The sequence below is a fragment of the Conger conger genome, chromosome 9, assembly GCF_963514075.1.
Source record: "Conger conger chromosome 9, fConCon1.1, whole genome shotgun sequence".
NCBI lineage: Eukaryota > Metazoa > Chordata > Actinopteri > Anguilliformes > Congridae > Conger > Conger conger.
Genome location: NC_083768.1, coordinates 18,028,541 through 18,049,091, shown reverse-complemented (window position 1 = coordinate 18,049,091; position 20,551 = coordinate 18,028,541). Strand labels below are relative to the sequence as shown.

The following is a 20,551-nucleotide window of genomic DNA, read 5'->3' as shown; positions in this document are numbered from 1 at the left end:
AGGCTAGTCTGCCACCTAATGGAAGCTTTTGAAAGGACTGCTTAAATTCTGAATATACAGGAACTTGTGTTTACTGTAAAGGCAACTGGGTAGTTTGTATCTTCATGTACAGTATTTCTCCATTTTTACTCCCATTTAGTACTGTACTTGCTCTCAAGAGCCTTCATACTAACTGTGCCCAATCAGGGAGCATTGCAGCTGGAATGCTAGCACACTTTAGAGGGCTCAATAACTACTGTACTATAAGTCTACAGCATGCAGTGTAATGGAGTGTACTGTCATACAATACAGCCAATAATATAATACATTACATAATGTAATGTTAATTTAATAATGTCAATTTCTCTCTCGAGTGTTAAATATATTACACACAAGAGCACCTCTAAGCATTCTTATTGACATGGAAGCTCTGTAATCGCTGAAGGAACACAACGCTGAATAAATCAATGACCGAGAAAATAGATCAAAGGCAGTAAAAACTTATCCTAGCTCTGTATGTCTCATTCTCATCTCATCAAGGCCATAGTCATTAATAATAATATATCTGCAGCGAGAGATACTTCTGATAAATGTTGGACAGAATAGTGATTTAGATGTCTATGTCAAAACCATTGTCACTGACAATCACATCCTACCTGCATTTTTCTTCAGAACTCTCTAGAACATTTTAAATTAATGTCCCAGAACCCTGCAATGACTTCTAATGACTTTCTATTCCATCCAGGTCAAGCAGAAGAAAAGATGGACATTTCTGGCATACCTCCATATACTTCATTATTAGATGCAATATTTTAAATGTATATTTAAAATAACTATTATATGTATATATACTGCATGTAAACTCGTTGAGCACTTTATTAGGAACATCTGTACACCGACTTCATGCGATTATCGATGCAGCCAATAGTGTTGCAGCAGTGCAATGCATAAAATCATGCATATACGGGTCAGGAGCTTCAGTTAATGTTCACATCAACCATCAGAATAAGGAAAAAATGTAATCTCAGTGATTTGGACCTTGGCATGATTGGTGACAAACAGGCTGTATTTCTGTAACTGCTGTTCTCTTGGGATTTTCACACACAGCAGTCTCTAGAGTTTACTCAGAATGATGTTACATTAAAAAAACATAGTGACCAGCAGTTCTGGGGACGAGTTTTTGTTGATGAGAGAGGTCAATGGAGTATGGCCAGACTGGTTCCAACTGACAGAAAGGCTACGGCAACTTAGATACCCACTCTGTACAATTGTGGTGCGCCAAAAAGCATCTGAGAATGCACAACATGTAGAACTTAGAGGCGGATGGGCTACAACAGCAGAAAACCATGTCGGGTTCCATTTCTGTCAGCCAAGAACAGAAAGCTGAAGCTGCAGTGGACACAGGCTCACCATAACTGGACGGTTGAAGACGAGAAAAATGTAGCCTGGTCTGATAAATCTTTATTTCTGCTTACAGATGGTAGGGTCCGGATTTGGCGCCAACAGCATGAATCCATGGACCCAACCTGCCTTGTGTCAACAGTCCAGGCTGGTGGCGGTTGTGTAATGGTGTAGTAGGGAATGTTGTTTTTTTTGGCACACCATGCACCCGTCACTACCATTCATACATTCATTGCTTGAATACCACAGCCTATTTGAGTACTGTTGCTGACCATGTGCATCCCTTCATGACTACAATGTACCCATCTTCTAATGGCTACTTCCAGCATGATAATGCACCATGTCACAAAGCAAAAGTAATCTCAAACTAGTTTCATGAAGTCATGAAGTTCAATGTTCTTCAGGGCCTTCCCAGTCACCAGATCTGAATCCAATAGAACATCTTTAGGATGTGGTCGAACGGGAGATTTGCAGCATGAATGTGCAGATGACAAATCCGCAGAAATTGCATGATGCATTCATGTCAACATGGAACAGAAACTCAAAGGAATGTTTTCATCATCTTATGGAATCCATGCCATAAATAATTGAGGCTGTTCTGAGAGCAAAGGGAGGCCCTACCCAGTATTTATTACAGTGTTCCAAATAAAGTACTGTAAGTGTATCTGCACATACACATACACACACACACACATACACGCACACCAAATTCTGACACAACCATCTACATGTCGCAGTTGAAATTTATATTTGCCAGAACAATCCAGTTTTTTGTTTGTTTTTTTGTACCTACTTACTGTAGCCTTGTTGTCCTGTTCCTATCTGGCCGGAACGGAACTTGGTATGTTAATCTGCTGCTGTGGCCCTTTTGCTTCATGCTCTTCTGCACACCGCTGTGGTAAAAAGCTGTTTTTTCAGCATTTGTGGCCTTTCTGTTATCTTGAATGAGTCTGCCCTTTCTCCTCCAACCTCTCATTAGCAAGGTGTTTCCACCCACAGATCTGCTCACTGGATGTTTTTGTTTGTCATACCATTCTCTATCAATTCTGGAGACTGTATTTCATGAAATCCCAGGAGGGCAGCTCTTTCTGAGGTATATGCGTATGTGCATACGTGCCTATCAGAATAGCAGTGTTGGCTAAAAATTTTATTTATCTGGTGATTTTTGTTTATATTAGCCAGAAGAGAAAAAAGGAATGGAAAAGGTGAGAAATGACTTATTTCAGCCTGAGCACTAGGTGGCAGACTTGCCTTAAAAAATGCTTCCAATGTATTGGACAGGATATGCTCCCTTCTATTAAGAGTTCCTTCTATTCCTAAACTCTATGGAGCTCTCGTTGAGCTCTGAGGCCTAGACTAGTAATGACCTTGGTTTGCACCTTGGATGGTTTTAATTGTTTGGCCAGAGGACCTTGTTTTGCTGAAAATATAGAGAACATTTGATGAGGACACTGGTGTTTTCCATTAGCTCTCTGTTCCTCAATCTAATGATGAAAAAAATCCTATTTATAATCTCCAGGCTCCTCAGCATTGTAATTAAGACTCTTATTCTGTGGATTTGTTCCCCCTGAGAAAAAAGAAAGTGCATCGTAGATTTCTATGACATGCACAAATTGTAATATATGTGCGGGTATCCAGTAAAAACATTTTTAGTCTCCCACTGTAAGCTATGGTCACAGACACCGTTGGACACACACACACACACACACACACACACACACACACACACACACACACACACACAGAAAACAAACACACATACACACTCAGTGATGTTTTTACCCCTTTGCTAAGGGCATGCTGTTTAAAATAACATTGATTAGAAGTAATCTTGTCACTGAGGAGTTTAATCACAGCACCTCCATACCTCTTTCTTATCTAACGGGAAACACAGTAAGCTTTGCTCGTCTGGTTTGACCACAAAGCTGTGTCTAGGTCCCACTTGGCAGCCATCCTAAACACTTAGACCCATTAAGGGAGTTTTTTATTGTCTGGATACATTTCACAGTTGCCACCACAAAGGAGGTAGGAATCAATTGAGTGTATATTTCTGGCTGCCTGATCCTTAATTATTCACAGATCAGTTGGTTCTGGATTAGGGAAAAAAGGGTGAGGTAATAATGTGTCCAGGAGATGGCAGTGCAGGTCTGCTTTAGACAAGAAGCTCTCTGTTCAGATCTAGAGAACAAGAGTGAGGTTATGTTGTTGGAAATGGAGGAGAGAGGCAGCATGAACTGCCATGAACCCGAACTGTGTGGAACTATGATGTATAATGATGTATAATCAGTTACAGATTACCACAGCCTCCCTGTTTGTCTGTCTTTGAGAGAAAATATAAAGTGATTATATGTTTTTTTGCAGACATTTAAATAACTAGTGATTACTCTAGCCCAGGGGTGTCCAATCTTATCCAGAAAGGGCCAGTGTGTGTGCAGGTTGTTGTTTCTGATTCTGATTCTACTCATCAAGGTCTTGATTAAAGACCATGATTAGTTCATTAGTATAATCAGGTGTGTTACTGCTGGGTTAAAACAAAAACCTGCACCCACTCCGGCCCTTTTAGGATAAGATTGGACACCTCTGCTCTAGCCTTTTTAAAATAATGAGATTGAATATGCAACAGCATCCACCAAGAGCCGTTTCATAAATTCAGTGGAATTAAAAAGAAATTCCACCAATTGTAGGGTTGATTAATACGCAGCCTTCCAACACCACAGTGCATTGTGGTCTCTCTGTATCCACAACGTGTTCGAGGATGAATTTGATGTTACAGTATATCTGTGCAGTGTCCGCATGTCTCCCACTTGTGGCACAATGGAAAAGCCATTACCAACAATGAGGTCAAAACTATTATCCATATTTAATAAGATTAAAGCAAGAATACTGTGAATACCTTTAATACTGGAATGTCAATGAGTTTATTACTTTCTATAACCTAATGATGATTATGGGCAGCATGTTGTGTAGTAGCTAAGGTGCATGCCTACAAATACGCACTTTATTTCTGGGGGGCGCAAGGGGAGACGATTGGTTATTACAGTGGTGATTTCGGTTTGAGTGAGATTAGCCTTGGTGGCTAACCATTAATCAAGTGGCTTGCCAGTTTTCAGTAATATGAATTAAAATTATAATTATAAAATAATTAAATTCAGTTTCGTATGTGGCCTGCCATGACAGCTGGGTCCCTCTGCACAGTACTAATGTCACTGCTTATTGCAGGAGATTCTACCAGCGTATTTCCTCTCCTGGGCAGGGAGCTCATGCCTAAATCCAAATCTCTCCCTGACTTTCAGAACACTTGAGATGTCTGATTAAAATAGAGTTTGTGAGTGTGTGTTTATGTTACAAAATTGTGCAGGCAGGCTAGGGAGCAGAAATTATCTGGCGTTAGCACTAGCATCAGTGGCTAGCATCAGTGACTAGCATCACCACTAGCTAACGATTAGATAAAGTTAGCTAACAAACACAAGTAACGTCAGTTAAATAACTAGCTCAATGGCCTATGTGGAAAGCGAATCATGCAAAGCCTGCGGAGCTAGTTCAGGCAGACAAGTCGAAGTGTCGGCAGGCTTACTACAGGGAGTGATGAGAGGCCGACGCCAAAGTTTGCGTTTACTTTAAACCTCAATAAATATTGCTGAATCTATTGTAAGTTGTCTGAGTGAACTGCTAAAGCTGATGTTTTACGAATCATATTAGACCGCGGTTTCTCAGCTTATTGCTATCATGACACACGGTTGTCTGCAACGGAGAGGCAGGGTTGTGAATGTGGCGTAATGCGCTTTTTCTGGACACGTAGGGACTGGGCAAGAATCATATATTTATATTATGGAGTGAGTGTCATACCTTGTTAAAATGCGAATGCGCGAGATGGCTTACGCAGTACGTCTGAAGATACAGACCGCAATAACAAGATGGCAGAGCAAACAGCTATGCTGAGTTGGTGTACACTTCAACTCCATGCTAGCTAACAGAGATTGCAGTAAACAGAGATTGCAGTAAAAAATATCAGCGTCTCCTGTGTGAAAAAATGGATTGACTTTGTATTTTTTACCGTATTGTCACCATTGACTTTACATTAAAAGGGTGGCTGAAACCCCTATGCACAGAGTGCAGTAGCTCCTTTTGTCACTGAGAGGAAAAGGAAGAGAAACGTCATTGGACTCATTCCAAACTTATTTTTTATATATTTTTTCTCCTTTTCTTGCCCCTTACTCCACCCGTCTGGAGTGGCTAGGTAAATATGTAAGAAAAGAAGTAAAGATGCGGAAATTAGGATGTGAATTGAATGTCCTTGCTCCTTCAAACATGAGTTTGAAGCCATGTCATTTACAGACATTTTAGATGCATGGCTGGTGGGGAGAGGTGGACTCACAGGTCGATAATTTATATGTCTTGCTTCAGGTAAAAATACTTACACAAAGGATGTGCTCATGTTTCCTCACAAGAAAGGAAAGTTTGAGAGTTCTTAACTTCTACTTCTAGCTCCCAGAAGGAACATTTAAAAGGTTAGAATGTCCTTAAAGATGGCGGACCTCTATTGATTTCCGGGTCAGGAGCAAGTAAAAGATAAAAGGAAAAAAATAAGCGATTGGAATGAACCCATTGTCCCTGTCCTGATCTTCTGAGAAAGGACACCTGGTTCACAACCAATGTCCATATCAGGACCTGGACCAGAACCTGCCATACAGGGACAACCTTCTACGTTTGTTTTTGTAGATACTGTATGTAATATGGTGTATATTGATCACTGACGGAGGAGGACTGAAATCTCTCTCTCTGTATCTATCTTGATCTGTCATATTTCCAGCCATTTTTGACGAGGCCTGAAGCCTGAAGTTAAACAGAGCTAGACTGGAGTTATTATCACTGGAATATTAAGGCCTTTGTATCTGAACTTCAATACTTGAGTTTTTTTTGTGATTAATTTCAGAGTTGTATTTTCTCTTTCATTTAGTTTTTATTGCATCCTTGTTAAGTTTCATTTGGGTGAGCATGTATTCAGAACATCTTCAGAATTTGAAAGATTCACAGACTTACAATGGTGCTTAACAGTTGTCACTGAGATGTTATTTCTGTGCTAAACTATAGTAAACTATATATGTCAGTGCTGTTGTATGTTTGATGTGGGAATTCTATTACTAGTCAATTTCGTAAAAATATTCACAGAAAGATATAAATAAAATAAGAGTGAACCTCTTCTTCTTGGTAGACAGGACAAAGGTGAAGAATAGATTTTGAAAGAAGGGTGAGTTTTATCTGGATCTATTTTATGTATTGTGGGCAGCCTGTAGCGTAGTGGTTAAGTTAAATGACTGGGATACACAAGGTCGGTGGTTCTAATCCACAATAAGTAGCCACAGTAAGATCTGCACAGCTGTTGGGCCCCTGAGCAAGGCCCTTAACCCTGCATTGCTCCAGGGGAGGATTGTTTCCTGCTTAGTCTAAACAAGTGTACGTCGCTCTGGATAAGGGCGTCTGCCAAATGCCAATAATGTAATGTGATGTATTGCACTGCCCCTCATACCTCTGGAGCTGTTTTCCCTTCCAGGTTTTCCTGGCATTTTTATTCAGTTCCTGCCCTGTATCAGGTTTCTGTAAATTTAAGCAAAATACTGAATTGCTGGCAGAAATATAAGCAGCTCTAACTGCCATTAATGTAGGTATTAGGTCTTTAATAACAAACAAGCTCACCACTGCATCAAAGTAAAATGTAAATAGCTTTTGCAATTACGGTAAGTGAGCTCTTCTTTTTGACGTAAACAGGCATATTCAGTAGGTTCTTTGTGGGTGACTTTGCATGCGCCCTCTCTCTCTGCATAATGAATGAGAATTTAGCCTTTCATGTCTTTTCTCTTAACAAGGCACCACACCTAAGATGGGGCAAGTGATTTGAATTCTTTTACCTAATTGTTCTTTTATTAGAACCTTTGATTTAAGGGAGATTAGACCTGCCTCCTAAATGCTCCATTGACAATAATGGGCAAGGAAATTGCTCGAAAACTCCTCTAGGGAAAAAAGGAAAAAAAATCTGGTTTAAAGATGCTTTATTGTTTGATAGATTTTAAAAAGTAGACCCGCTTGTGCACCTGGACAGGTTTGGAGCAGTTTGAGGAAGTGAATGTGGGTGTAAGGAGCAGTCATGTTTCTCACACCCAATCAGCTTCTGTGGGTCTGCAAAAATGTGACTCTGTGGAATCCAAATATATAACGGCTATCCTGGAGGATATTTGATTTATTTTGAGATTTTAATGTAATGAGTCTGCTTTTTCCTTCCCCAGAGGGCACTCTTGTTGCAGTTGTATCACACGCTACTTACTGCAGTTTCCACACTTGTGAGGCCCCACAGTGCTGTGCTCAGGGCAGTAATGAGACTTCATTTATTTTATGGTATTTCTCCTCATAACAAGCCCTTAATTCACTTTTTCCCATTTTGAGCCGCTGTACCTGTAGTCGTCCTCTCCTGCCTTAGCCCATCTCTCCACGGAGCAATTCAGTCTCCAAGCAGCAGGTGGCAGCATTGTGTTAATACAAAGGTCCAGGTGAGGATTTCTCCAAGATGGATAATTTACCACCAATTTGACTTCCATATTGCCAGTGGGCAGGCGCATTGACCTTTAAATAGTTCTCACCAAGAACAAATTGACATTGGGAACTGCAGTCTTTAGCCCTGGCTTATGATCACAGTGCAGTTAAGTATAAGCCATCAGCTTTTACGAATTATAAAAACGTTAAAAAAAAAATTGTTACTTGTTTGTGAAATTTTACACGGTGAAGCTCACTTAATTCATGATAGAATCGAATGTTGTATAAACATACACTTGTTATTAATGTTATTTATACCCTGGTAAGGGACTGTGATATGTGGATGGGGTGGTGTTTGGGTGTGCACAATATGTTTTCATACACATTACTGTACCAGGACCAGTCTGAATTTCTTTATTACTTCAAATTATTGTTCACATTACGTTATATTATTATGACTTTTCAATGACTGTAATTTATGGTGTTTAATTGGTGCAACACAAGCCTCCTTTTGCTGTTTTCCAAAGCTTGGTGGTTGGTGATTAGCAGGTGGCCACTGGCCAATCAGAAAGAGACACATTACACATGAACTTCTGGCATTTGGAACAGTTCAACTAAAAGGACTTTTATGTGCTGTGATTTAATGGATGGGGCAAACACCTACAACCTGCAGTCTTACATATAAGTCACACGTGTCATATTGCCTCCTGTAATCAAGCACAGTTCACACTGCCCTTAGGTCTCTGTGGAATGATTGCATTGACCTTTGTGTGCCGCTCAGCCACCAGCATGGGAAGAAACAGGCCCCGATATGATATAATGTGCAATTATCTCTATGTTGCTTTTTCATTTCTTTTTGTTCTTGATTGCTCAATCTTTCCAACTGCTGTTATGGGCTCAGAGCATTTGTAGTTTATTTTTCAAATACATTTTACTCAGTTAAATTTTATGTTTGTGCAAAAAAAGAAAAGCCAGCTACATTAAATAAGTTATCAATGTTGACACTAAAATCTGAAGCGAATCATGAGCATAAGTAATTTATCTGGATATTGAAATTCATGAGCTCCATGTGAATGCACGGTAGTTTTAAAATTCATGAAATGACTGATAAAACCTTTGGCACTTTTCCCATCTGAATACTAACTAAGCTTAGTTTTACAGTGGGATGCAAAAATTTGGGCACCCCTGGTTTAAATGTCTGTTTTAATGAATCTATATGATTTTTAATGTAATTGTTTACTGTTATAAAAAGTTTGGGAACCCTTTATCCTCTGTTACTTTTTAAAAAGATGATTACTAAGGCCCAGACCCAGGTGATTTACCCCTTAGGGCTTCAGTCAGGTGAGTATAATTCCACGGCTGAACTCTTTATTCTGAAGTAACTCCATGCCTTCTAAAGTATCCAACTGCAGTGGCTGTTCTGTCTGGTGTTAACAACCATGGGTTCCTCTAAACAGTTGTCCAAGGATGTCTTTATGAAGTACTTTAAACAACAAAGACCTTCATGGCAGAGTTGCTAGAAAGAAGCCTTTCCAACAACCTCAAAACAAAATTAAGCATCTGAAGTATACAAAAGAAAACATTGAGAAGCCTGATGCCTTTTAGAACAAAACAAAACCAAAATTGAACTTTTTGACCACCCAAAGAAGGTATGTTTGGAGAAAAAAGGGTGAAGCCTTTGTTGAGAAGAACACCTTGCCAACTGTTAAGCATGGAGGTGGGATCCATTATGCTTTGGGGTTGTGTGGCAGCTGGGGGTACAGGAAATATTGTGCGAGTGAAAGGAAGAATGGATTCCAAATATCGAAAAATTCCAGAAGCTAATGTTTGAAGGTCATTCCAGACATTGAAGTTGAAGAGAGGTTGGGTATTCCAGTAAGACAATGATTCAAAGCATACCTCAAAATCAACCATGAACTACGTCCAGGAAAGACGAATGAAGGTATTGGAATGGCCACCACAGTCCACAGACTTGAATATTATTGAAAATCTGTGCTGAGATCTCAAACATGCCGTATTTGCAAGGAGGCCGAAGAATATTTCTGAGGTGTTCAGCCAGGAAGAATGGGGGAAAACTTTTGCACAGGGCCTTTTTATTTTTTTATTTACATTTTTTGCTATTTTGAAACTGTAAAAAATCTAAAGTAATCTTACTTTAAAATGTGAAGAAATGTGTCATGTTTAACTTTATGGTCATGCTATTTAGAGGTCAAGTTCACTTCTCTTCACTTAGATATTAATTGTAAAAGGCTTTTTGACCAGGGGTGGCCAAATCTTTGCTCACCACTGTATATAATTTCCAGTGAGACATTTATAAAAGTAATCTTTGAACTTAGCTTTAATTACATTTTCTTTCACAGGCAAAACAATCTGCCATTAGACTGTTACTGTATTAAACTGTTCAAGCAAGATCATTTCTGTGGTGGATAAAATACTACTGGGTCACACTGAACAGGCTGATGTATACTTAACATAAGCATTGAAAAAATGTATTTCATATGACATTGAAACCAAACGTAGCTTTTGAAATGATGTCTTTGGCTTGCACCCATTTTTGTTTGCTTTGGTTGTAGCTTCACATTATACACAATGACCTGGCTCATCTGTTTCATTGATGGAGTGTTAAAATACACTCTACTCACAGAAGTATAAAAAGGATTGGGGAACAAATTACACAAACTATCTGCCTACAAGGAATTCTGACTTTCACATAATTGAGTATACTTCTTAACAGGATGTGGGATTTTGTTTGCAATAAAATCTGTATTACTTTAATGTAATGAATGATTATTATTTTCCTTGCAGGTTCCAGGCCATCATCCAATGTCATTGTGAATTGGCCCATCTCATTACCTGTTGAGCTTCTGCTGCTGCCCTGGTGTCGCCACATTAGACGCATGACAGCCACTGGCTGCTGAGGCTGTGGCTCTCCTGTAATGCTGTAGCCTGTGGAGTGTTCACCTGTCTCCAGATCACAGGTAAGAGCCTTGGAGGAGTGCACTCTTTATGGCCACTGCATACATACTATTGAAAATGCGATCCTATGTACTGTACCTGACAATTAGTTAAGTCTGTCTCGCTCATAATTTCAAATATGCTCCGTTTTTGGCACTGTAAAAAAGTGGAACTGTGAAAAGCTCATTAAAATTTTTATGGCTGTCATATGCTTACAGATAGACCTTTGACGAAATTTCTAATTCAGGATCCAAATGTGTAGACTTGAAAAACTGAAAAAACTTTCACTTTAGCCTGAGGAAACCTGAAATGAAAAAAGAGAAAATGGCGGAATTTAAATTCTTTCCTTATAGGCACGTGGGCTTGGGCGGCTGTCAGTATTAAATACATCCTGGCAGATGGTTCTGAAGTGAGTTGCGGATGACCAAGCAATAGATTGGAAATATAATGATTCCATTCTGACAAATTCCTTTGCTTGGGTGGCAGCGTGTCAGAAAATAGTTTCTTTCCCCCCTCTCTCGGCTTATTCAATAAATGAGCGTTTCAGCAGGCACCTCTCACCCTCTGAGAACCTTCGAGATGGCTTTTGTATCGATTTCTCTAACTACCCAGTTAGATTACGCTGTGCCCCAGTGTGTCATTTTTAGATAGCCTGCCCGAGGCAAGTCATTTGGAGAGAAAAGCGATAATAACTATTTCATTACTTACGCTTTTCCCCTTTCCCACCGGTGGAGGCCGCGTGTCGCTCTCAGATGTCCGCTCGCCCGCGTGCGGGATATTACCGCTCCTGTGATTTACCAGCACTCCTTACGCTCAGCTGCGGCACTTTATTTAAGCTGTGACTTAAGGAAAAATATTAATAAGCTTTATTTCTAGCTCAGAATACAGTCTGTTTAATCGATTTGAATAGCCGTTAACTTGTAAATGGGGCACAATTTTACGGACTCGTCGCTGATCGTTTTACTGTGAAGCACTGCAGAGGTCGTGACCTGGATATAGTCTCTATTTCCTGTGATTTGTATTTCCTCCCTTTCATCCCTGCCATAAATATTTCTGGTTTCTGCTGAAGAGAATTCCTATGCTCTCATTCAACATCATAAAATGACCCTTTAAAAAAATTAATATTCTTTAAATTCATACCTTCTTGGCAAAGCGTTATTGTGGTTAGATTCCAAGACCCTGTTAAGTGGGTTGTAAATAGGCCAACCCTACAATTACAGTATAAAAGCAAATAAAATACTACTAATTTGCGGGTACACATTTATGTAATTATACGGTTGGTTAATGGCTTGGGAAAGGTTTCTACACAGGGTTAAGGCTATGGTTGTTCATGGATAATACACTTGAGACAATTAAGTGTTTCCTGATGGTAGCTTCAAAGCCAGAGCTAATTAATTATATTGCTGATATGAAGCAGGCCGTAGAGTGTACTATACTTATACACAGAACAGTTACTGTATACACAACCAGACATCTGCTTGTTCCCAGCCTTCCCCATGTCTTTCATTCTGGAACATTCTCACAGTTTACGCCTTGGTTCGCGAAGGCAGTTTGTAACTCCACTTCTGCCTGCACTGTGGTGATGTCATACGTCCCATTGCGTACTTCAAAGTTCTTTGAAAAGACTAAACAGTTCTGAATGATGATAACGCGCCTACGCGGTCGGCTAACACTCTCCGGTGACCTCTCGCCAAATGTTCCTTTTCACAGCCCGTTGTCGACGGACGAATGTGCTCCAGGTGGAGGGTTCTGGCCCCATCCTAAAACAGCCCTGCTCCATTAACCAAAACATGCATTAAGTTAAGGTCCCATCAGGAGGAAGAAGGGCTGCTTTTTATCTGTGCTAATCAGTGGAGACGGTTAGGAATGCGGCTAAATGCTAACCGCGGCTAGCTGGCCTGCGGAAACTCAACGGGCCTCCAGTTTGCTCTGACAAATGAGTGTTTTAATTAATTTAATCATTAAGGACATGCTTATTACAACAACCCACACAGTCCTGACTGGACCTCCAACTGTGCCTAGTCGAGGAGAGTTCAATTAATACATTCAAATTTGGTATGTGATTTTAGATTTTTAAAGTGATTTTTAAAACGAGTTTTCATTTCTGTAATTCTTAAGACAGTACTGTATATCACAAGGTTTTCCTAGATTTAGTCAACCAGATCATCCTGTTTTGGCTAAATAAATTCAATTCAGTAGTGGCGTGTTGTGTGTAAGTGCTATGAGCTTTTAGGCTACTGCTTGTAGTATCTTTACATGACAGGGCTCATCCTCACCCACAGTACCTCCACACTCTCCACATTCCCTGCTGTATCGATCAGACAGGTCCAGTCACAACTCAGCTTTGCTTTCAAAGAATTCAGGAAGTGAAGGTGACGTCCATGTATTTCACACATACACATCCATATCATATCACTGTTCATCTTTATATACATATTAGGAAGACAGGCTCGCCTCCATCTGGTTCCAAAATGAGATATATTTCTTATGCTGGGGTAGTATGCCCTGATTGATGGCAAGGATATTTCTCCATTCAACACCAGACACTTTTACTTTGGTTAGGGGGTGACTACAGTGGTTGCAGAGGAGAGATGGACCTCAGGGTATGAAGGTGGGTGGTGTTGGGATTGAGGATGGTGTGTGTGTGTGTTTGGAAAGGGGGGTGTGGTTGTTACAGACATTGTAAAGCATTGAATATCTCACCCCAGGGAAACTCCAGCTCTAATTGTAATTATCACCAGATTAGTGAGCTAATGGGGCCCCTTGCTGTTCGAATTCTAATAGACTTTACTGTGGCCATTTTACTGCTACCATGCCTGGGTTGCTGTGGAAATGCTCGATGGGGATCCCTGCTGTCTACAGAGGGGCCCGCTACAAAGACAAGCTGAAAACCAGGGTCTCACTGCCATGCATGTGTCAGTGCTGGAAACCAGGGTCTCACTGCCATGCATGTGTCAGTGCTGGAAACCAGGGTCTCACTGCCATGCATGTGTCAGTGCTGGAAACCAGGGTCTCACTGCCATGCATGTGTTAGTTGTGGAAACTGGCATGCACTCTATTCAATCACATGGTTACTTGCACCCAATCCAAATGTTCAGCTCCTCTGTTTTGCCTCATGAGAGTTCCTAGGGAAGGGCTGTCACTGCCGTTCGCATTAATAAACATATATACAGTTAGAGCAAAGTCAATATACAGTAATAAAGACAATAGCATATGATTAAAATGGCAGAGAAAAAAAAAATAGAGTAAATTCAAATATAAGATAGAACTTGACTTTGTTGCTCTGGAGAGTCCCGAACACAATTAGTCCTTTTGTATTAGACCCTGTTTAGGCTAGAACCATGCAGGTACATTAATTTATACCACAGGGTTCTATTGTCGAGAACTACATTAGTGTGCCAGTCTTGTTTAAAGGATTTCTAACGGGCGTCTTTATTTAAGTATAAGAAGAAATCTTGTGCATTTTAATGACCCTTACAAACAATGGTGTTGGAAGCTGGCTTCAAAGCCCTGAAAAGGCCCATTCTTTGAATGTTTTGATAGCAAAGTTTAAGCTTGAAGGGGAAATTTCAAGAGACCGGTGCAGCCTGCCTAGCAACCTGTTGTTCCCGACTGCTTCTTGTTCCACACCCCCCCACTGACCCAGACTCTCCCTTTGTAATTGATAGGGTTAATATAAACCTTTAATGGCTGTGTGACCCCCTCCTCCCCCCTCCCCCACTGTGGCACTGGGCTTTTGTAGGGTCCGACCCATTCACTGTGTGCTATGCACAGATATACCATTGACAGCTGCTTTAGGTTAGCTCAGAAAGGACCATTAAGAATCTGTAAACTGTGTATCCACACAGCGACCATTCAGATTTTGGAACATGCTGTTCGTAGCACAATTGAATCTTTTGATTAAAAGCCAATTTATAGGTGACATATTCTGTGTTAAAAAAAAAAGAAATAAAAAAAAAAGAAGCTGTATTATTCTTGTAAAACAAAGTGTAGTTATAATTTTTGTAAAATAGCTGATTCAGCCTATTCAGAGGCAGACAAAAGAAGTGGCGCTACCTACGGTTTATGCAAAACGTCTGTAAGCTTCTCAACCGCAGTCCTCAGTAGGGAGATTATGGGAAGTGACACGCAAACACCTTATTTCAGCTGTTAATGTTCTATACCATTCTGGAAGTGGAAATATTTTTTATTGAGCAACTGAAGAAACCTTTTTGGCTTATGGCAAAATACGATTCCATCGTAAAAGCCTCGGTGCAGCACTGGAATGCAATAACCTTTGGTGCGATAGTCTTGTGTGCTTCTTTTTAACATGGAATTTAAAAACACACTTCTTTCCTCCAAACTGGATAATATAATCATAGCAAATAAAATAAAAATGAATGCATAAATAAATAATCATTCTAAAACAATTATAATATTATAAATAATAATATAGTAATTAGCCTTTAGAAAAATTATCAGCACATTCAGCGTTTGTGTATTTAAAAAAAAAAAATCTGCCAAACATCCCACAGCACACTGCACACACGTCTTTGAGTAACAGACACAGAATTAAGATTTCTCCTTCCGAAAGGGCCGGGATGACATAAAGGAAAGGTGGCCATCAGGGCTTCTTTGTTCAGAAGTGCTGAGCACAAACACTCGGCCCGTCAGGGTCTCCCCTCTCTAACGTGAGACGCGGAGGCTCCCCCCCGGTGTCCCTGGCTGTGGCCTTTGGAGTGAAACAAGGCAGGATTTTCCGGAGTTACCGGGCGCGCGGTGTAATTCCTTTCTCCCTCTGTCCCGGGGTAAAGAGGAAATGAAATGATTTGAGTGGGAGACGGCGAGGAGAAAGGGGAAGGAGGGGGCTTTCTGCTTGGCTTGCTTCCTGAAGGCACCTGCTCCGCCGTCCCCGGCCCGGGACTGGCTGAGGGACGAGCGGGCGTGGCCTGCGACAATGGGCCCACGCCGCTCTGCGGTGCCCTGTCTGGCATAGCGCAGTCGGTTGTCAGGAAACCGGCGGGTCAGTCATGCTTGTCTCCAGCAGCCCGGTCTGATTGGGTCTGCCGGCCTGCCTTCAGCGCCAATGATATGCCTCACACTCCAGGAGCTCCTTCATTAGTGCAGATGAAGTGCGCTCATTCCCTTAGCGTGGCTCGAAACCAACATGTGTACTGTATGCAACATTCAGACACTGCAAGAAGGCTTCACCCTGCAGTGTGTATTGTGTGAACTGAAGTTTTCCTGACCTGTGAGATAGCAGGTGAAAATACAGGAAACGTTGTCTATAGTAGTCTCAGTAATTACTTTATTTCAGTTCCTGGTCTTTGCAATTGAATTGCACTGTAAGTCACTCTCATAATGTCTCCAGTAAATTAATTCCAGTATAGTGAGAGCATTTGGTAAAATGAAGTGTGGGTAATATATTAACTCAGTAAGGAAACCTTTGCACCCATTTTACATAAATACAAGAGGACGCTGCAATGTCAGTGCTGGAGTTTATACTGTAAAATCATCTCAACAGTGTCTAAGCATCATCTTAGCCACTGTACCATCACATTTTCACTGTAAAATGTCCACTGTTAATTTGACACTTAACAGAGTACATATGAGCCAAATAGGGACCATGCAGTATGTACTCTGCAAGAGTTTGTTTAACACTATTGTTCAATGAAGTAATTGTTTCAAATGTATTGTCATAGAGTAAGTACAAGGCTTTAGATTTCATGCATTAGCATAAATAAATAAATATTGAGAGTCCCTTGTAAATAAGAATTTGTTCTTAAGTGACCTGCCCAGTTAAATAAATAAACAAACCAATGAATAAGTAAATAAAAGAAAAAGAAAAAAATATAAAAATATAAAACAAATGCTTAATGAATAGAATGTCATCATTAGATGTCACCTCTTTCTGACTTGGGGGCAGGTGTGGGTGGCACTGATGAGCATGTAAACAGTTTAATGCAGTCTTTAAGCTATCCGCTGCTGATTTAAGCACAGAGAGGCAATAAATAACCCGGCGACATTAAGGAAATCAATTAGCTCCAGATAGCGGTGGGAGAGATCGCTGGTGCGATACGTTAGCGCAGCTCTGCAGGGAACAATAGGAGAGGGTCTTTCACTTCCCTCCGTGAAGGCTGTCCCATTCTTCTTTTATTTGTGTCCCCTGCATACTGTGCCCCCCTCCACCTCCACCCCCAAGCAAAGGGATGAAAAGACATCGTCCTAAACCTGTCAGTGTGTAGGAGCTGAAGACCGGACCGTTCTACGCCAACTACCCCCTGACCGTGCCAACTGAAGGGTCACGTATGGACTCTTAGCACCAGCCGCACATTAAGCACAAAACAAAACGAAGCTAACAAACAAAACATCTATACAAGACATTAGATATGATATTTATATTAAAGCATGTGGTCTGGGCATTCCCCTTCATTCAGTCCCACAAACTGGCCACATGTGCTTAGGATTCAAGCACAAGAACATGAAAAAGTGCTGCTTGGACCATAATGCAGATTCAAGGAATGTGGAACCCTGTTAAAGTGAAACAATCAACCTGGCGACATCATGTATTACAAAATCCTGATGTCTTACGATTCATCGATCAATGAGATGTCTGATTCTTTAATTGTAACAACATAACTGCAATTGTAGCACACGTCGTGATTTTGCTTCATTTGTATTATTGATTCAACACCTTTCAACATCCTAAGCACTGTATGTGTAAGGGCCAACACCTATTATTTGAATTCATTATTTTAATTCAACCAGAACATTGCTCTTGTATGAATCATTTCACTGTTACACAATGTAGACGTGGAGCCAATCTGAATGTGACACTGTAACAATGTTAAACTGCCGTTTCTTACACACACAGAAAGTTCCCAGTCTCATACATTATCTCGCCCTCTACATTGTATTTCTCAATACTCGCACAAGAACAGACACTTTAACCCTGGCATTAACTCAGTAGATTATTGATCACTTTATTTTAACAGCCATTTGTGTGGATATCCCCATATGTTGCAGCTCATTCTCGCGCTCTCGTTTGCATTGTGTTTGATCATGGGAGAGTAAGTACAGGCCTGAGCCCTTTTGAGGATGGGGAGAGTCGTGTGGGTAAACGTGAGGGTACTCGTTTGATAGATGCTTTTAGTGATGGCTGCCCCCTCCGGAGAGCAGAGGTGCTGATCCGCAAATTGAGGCCATTCTTCCCAGCCTTTCCAAATGAAGCCGTGAGAAGGCCCCTGCACAAAGGAGAGGGAGAGAGGGATGGAGAGTGGGAGAGACAGTGGGAGAGAGAGAGAGAGAGAGAGAGAGAGAGAAGGGGGAGAAAGAAGGAGGGAGAGTGGGAGAGAGAGAGAGGGGGGAGAAAGAAGGAGGGAGGGAGAGAGGGAGGGAGGGAGGGAGGGAGAGAGTGGGAGAGAGAGAGAGAGAGAGATAGTGCCGCTGCAGTGAATGTTTAATTAAGACGGATGAGTCTGTCGTCTGATGATAAATAGCGGGACGTTTGTCTTAGGAGGTAATAAATAACTGCACATGCTAACTTTCGATCCACTGCACCGGAATGGAACCTTTTGGTGTAAGAAAACTATCTTGCAGAAAATTGGGACACATTCATCAAACGGTGAGGCCCACCCACCCGTCCACAGAATGGCTCAGCATCATAAACACATCTCAAAGAGCTGGAGTAGCCCCTGCAGTAACTATAAACCCGGCCTTTGTAAATAACAGAAAGTAAACACGAGGTTCAGTGACAATAATGGAAGAATGTTGTTTACATCACGCAGTGTTCTATAAAAGCACTATGAAATAAAAATTTTAATTCAAAATGTATTCTTTCAAAGTGAAAGTGGAGCAGTGGTTGCTCCCAGGTCTGAGTAGTGCATTGAGATAGGTTCTTAACTAGGAGTAAGTGTATAGTAAATGTATACTAAATTGTATCTCTGGCTGTTGATTTCGGTTCCTTGGACAACAACACAGAGGAATTCAAACCTATGACCATGTGTTGCAGTGCAGAGCTCTGACGGGTGGAGTAGAGGCCGTTTTTATCCTCGGTTTCCTTATATTTTCTTCAAAACCGCATGCCTGGAAAAATATGGAAATAACAAGGAAGTGCAACCCAGACATCCATTTGTCCCATCAAAGACAGCAGCGCCTCTTAATAGCGTCAATAGAGTTAGAAAGGTGCCATAAGACAATGAAAGCCGGAACAATGGAGAGCGTCCTGAGCATGTTGACTTTTTCCCCAATTACGCTTTCATATGATCTACATTCAGTTTCCCACTGGGCCGGGGAGTCTCTGTCCTAATTGGCGAGTGTCTGACAAAGAGAGGCGAAACGCAGAGGCCGGTGTCAAAAGGGCACTCAGCCACAATAACATCACAGAGGCGCCCTTTGGCCCGGGCGCCATTTTTTTAACCTTTATTGTCGCAGGCTGGGTTCTGGCACTTTCCGAGGCCATTGTTTGCGTCCCCATTATTTTAGCGGCGCTCCCCGCTAATGTAGAGAAGACGGTGACAATGACAGAAGAGCCAGGAAAAAAAGTGCAATAAATGAGAGCGGTAATTATTAATTCTGGCTACGGTATATCACGCTGAGCTGTGGGAGTAGGCCTTTTATTCAGCTGACAAATGTCTTGGGGGTGTTTAGCTCCCCTAATCGATGGCCGACCATTGTTTGCCCGTGGCCTAAAGAACAATAAAAGGGGTCTCTATGCCGGCAATGGCACACAATGAAATTATGTCTCTCATGTTAATGCTAATACTTAGCCATGTTAGACTCTGTAGCATGTTGGCTATTTAGCATTGTCCGCTGTGTCCCCATTTGTGAACTTCTATGTAATTCTACTTTCATAGCCCTCATGGCTGGGTCACGGCTGCTATTCTATTGGATGGCTCTGCATGTAGACAGCAATACATTTGTTTAAGTGTTGCTGAGTGCCTGTGGTGTTATTTCACCATCTGAGATCGACACACAGAATTAGAAATTGCGGACCTTCACGATGATTTTATCAATTGTCAGAATTCCACTTATTTTCAATATTTATGGACTTGCGAGGAGTGGGTAGAATTCTTCAGGTTTTGTTATGGCGTTTCACCTGAAATAACATATTTATTATTAAAAAGCCATTATACTTTTTTTGTCTGAGGATTAGCACGGAACAGAGGGAGACTGAGGTGATGGATCTTCAGACCTTGGGGAAGGTCATGAGCGAATGGTGTGGAAGACTGAAGACCTAATGCTGTTCTCATGAGGTTCATCAAATATCATTGCTTCATCCTGGTCTGCCGAAATAGCCACATATCTGTCTGTATCACATTTAATGAGTCTGATGCATAATGCAAAACATTTAGAAAATATAATTCATAAAAGCATTGATTTTTTTTGTAACTCTTTTTCTGTGGCGCTTTGATAATTATAGTAGAAGGAAATAAAAGCTGGTGCAGAAGGAAGGGGGGTGGGGGTTGGGGGTAAGGGGTACATTTAGTTGGTGTTTGGGATTATGGAATGGGCATGTACTGTATACTGATTGATTCCATATACATTATCTGGGCGAATATAACTGGCATGTTGGTGATTTCGACCATTGTTTTTTCCATTTATTTGTGTTGCATTGTTTATTGGGCAGACACTGTTAGTGAACATGCTGTTAGTCTATCTAAATCTCTGTACTACCACTAAGTGATAACGGATATTGCAATATAAAGTATAG

The 20,551-nt window shown here is 41.0% G+C and overlaps 1 long non-coding RNA gene across 1 annotated transcript; it reads left to right on the top strand.

The window, feature by feature from the left end:
- Positions 1–4,194: 4,194 nt before the first annotated feature.
- LOC133136447 (uncharacterized) lies at positions 4,195–20,129 on the top strand. Its single transcript, XR_009709528.1, has 3 exons — positions 4,195–4,220; positions 10,711–10,883; positions 19,994–20,129. It is a non-coding gene; the product is annotated as an uncharacterized LOC133136447 (long non-coding RNA).
- Positions 20,130–20,551: the final 422 nt, after the last annotated feature.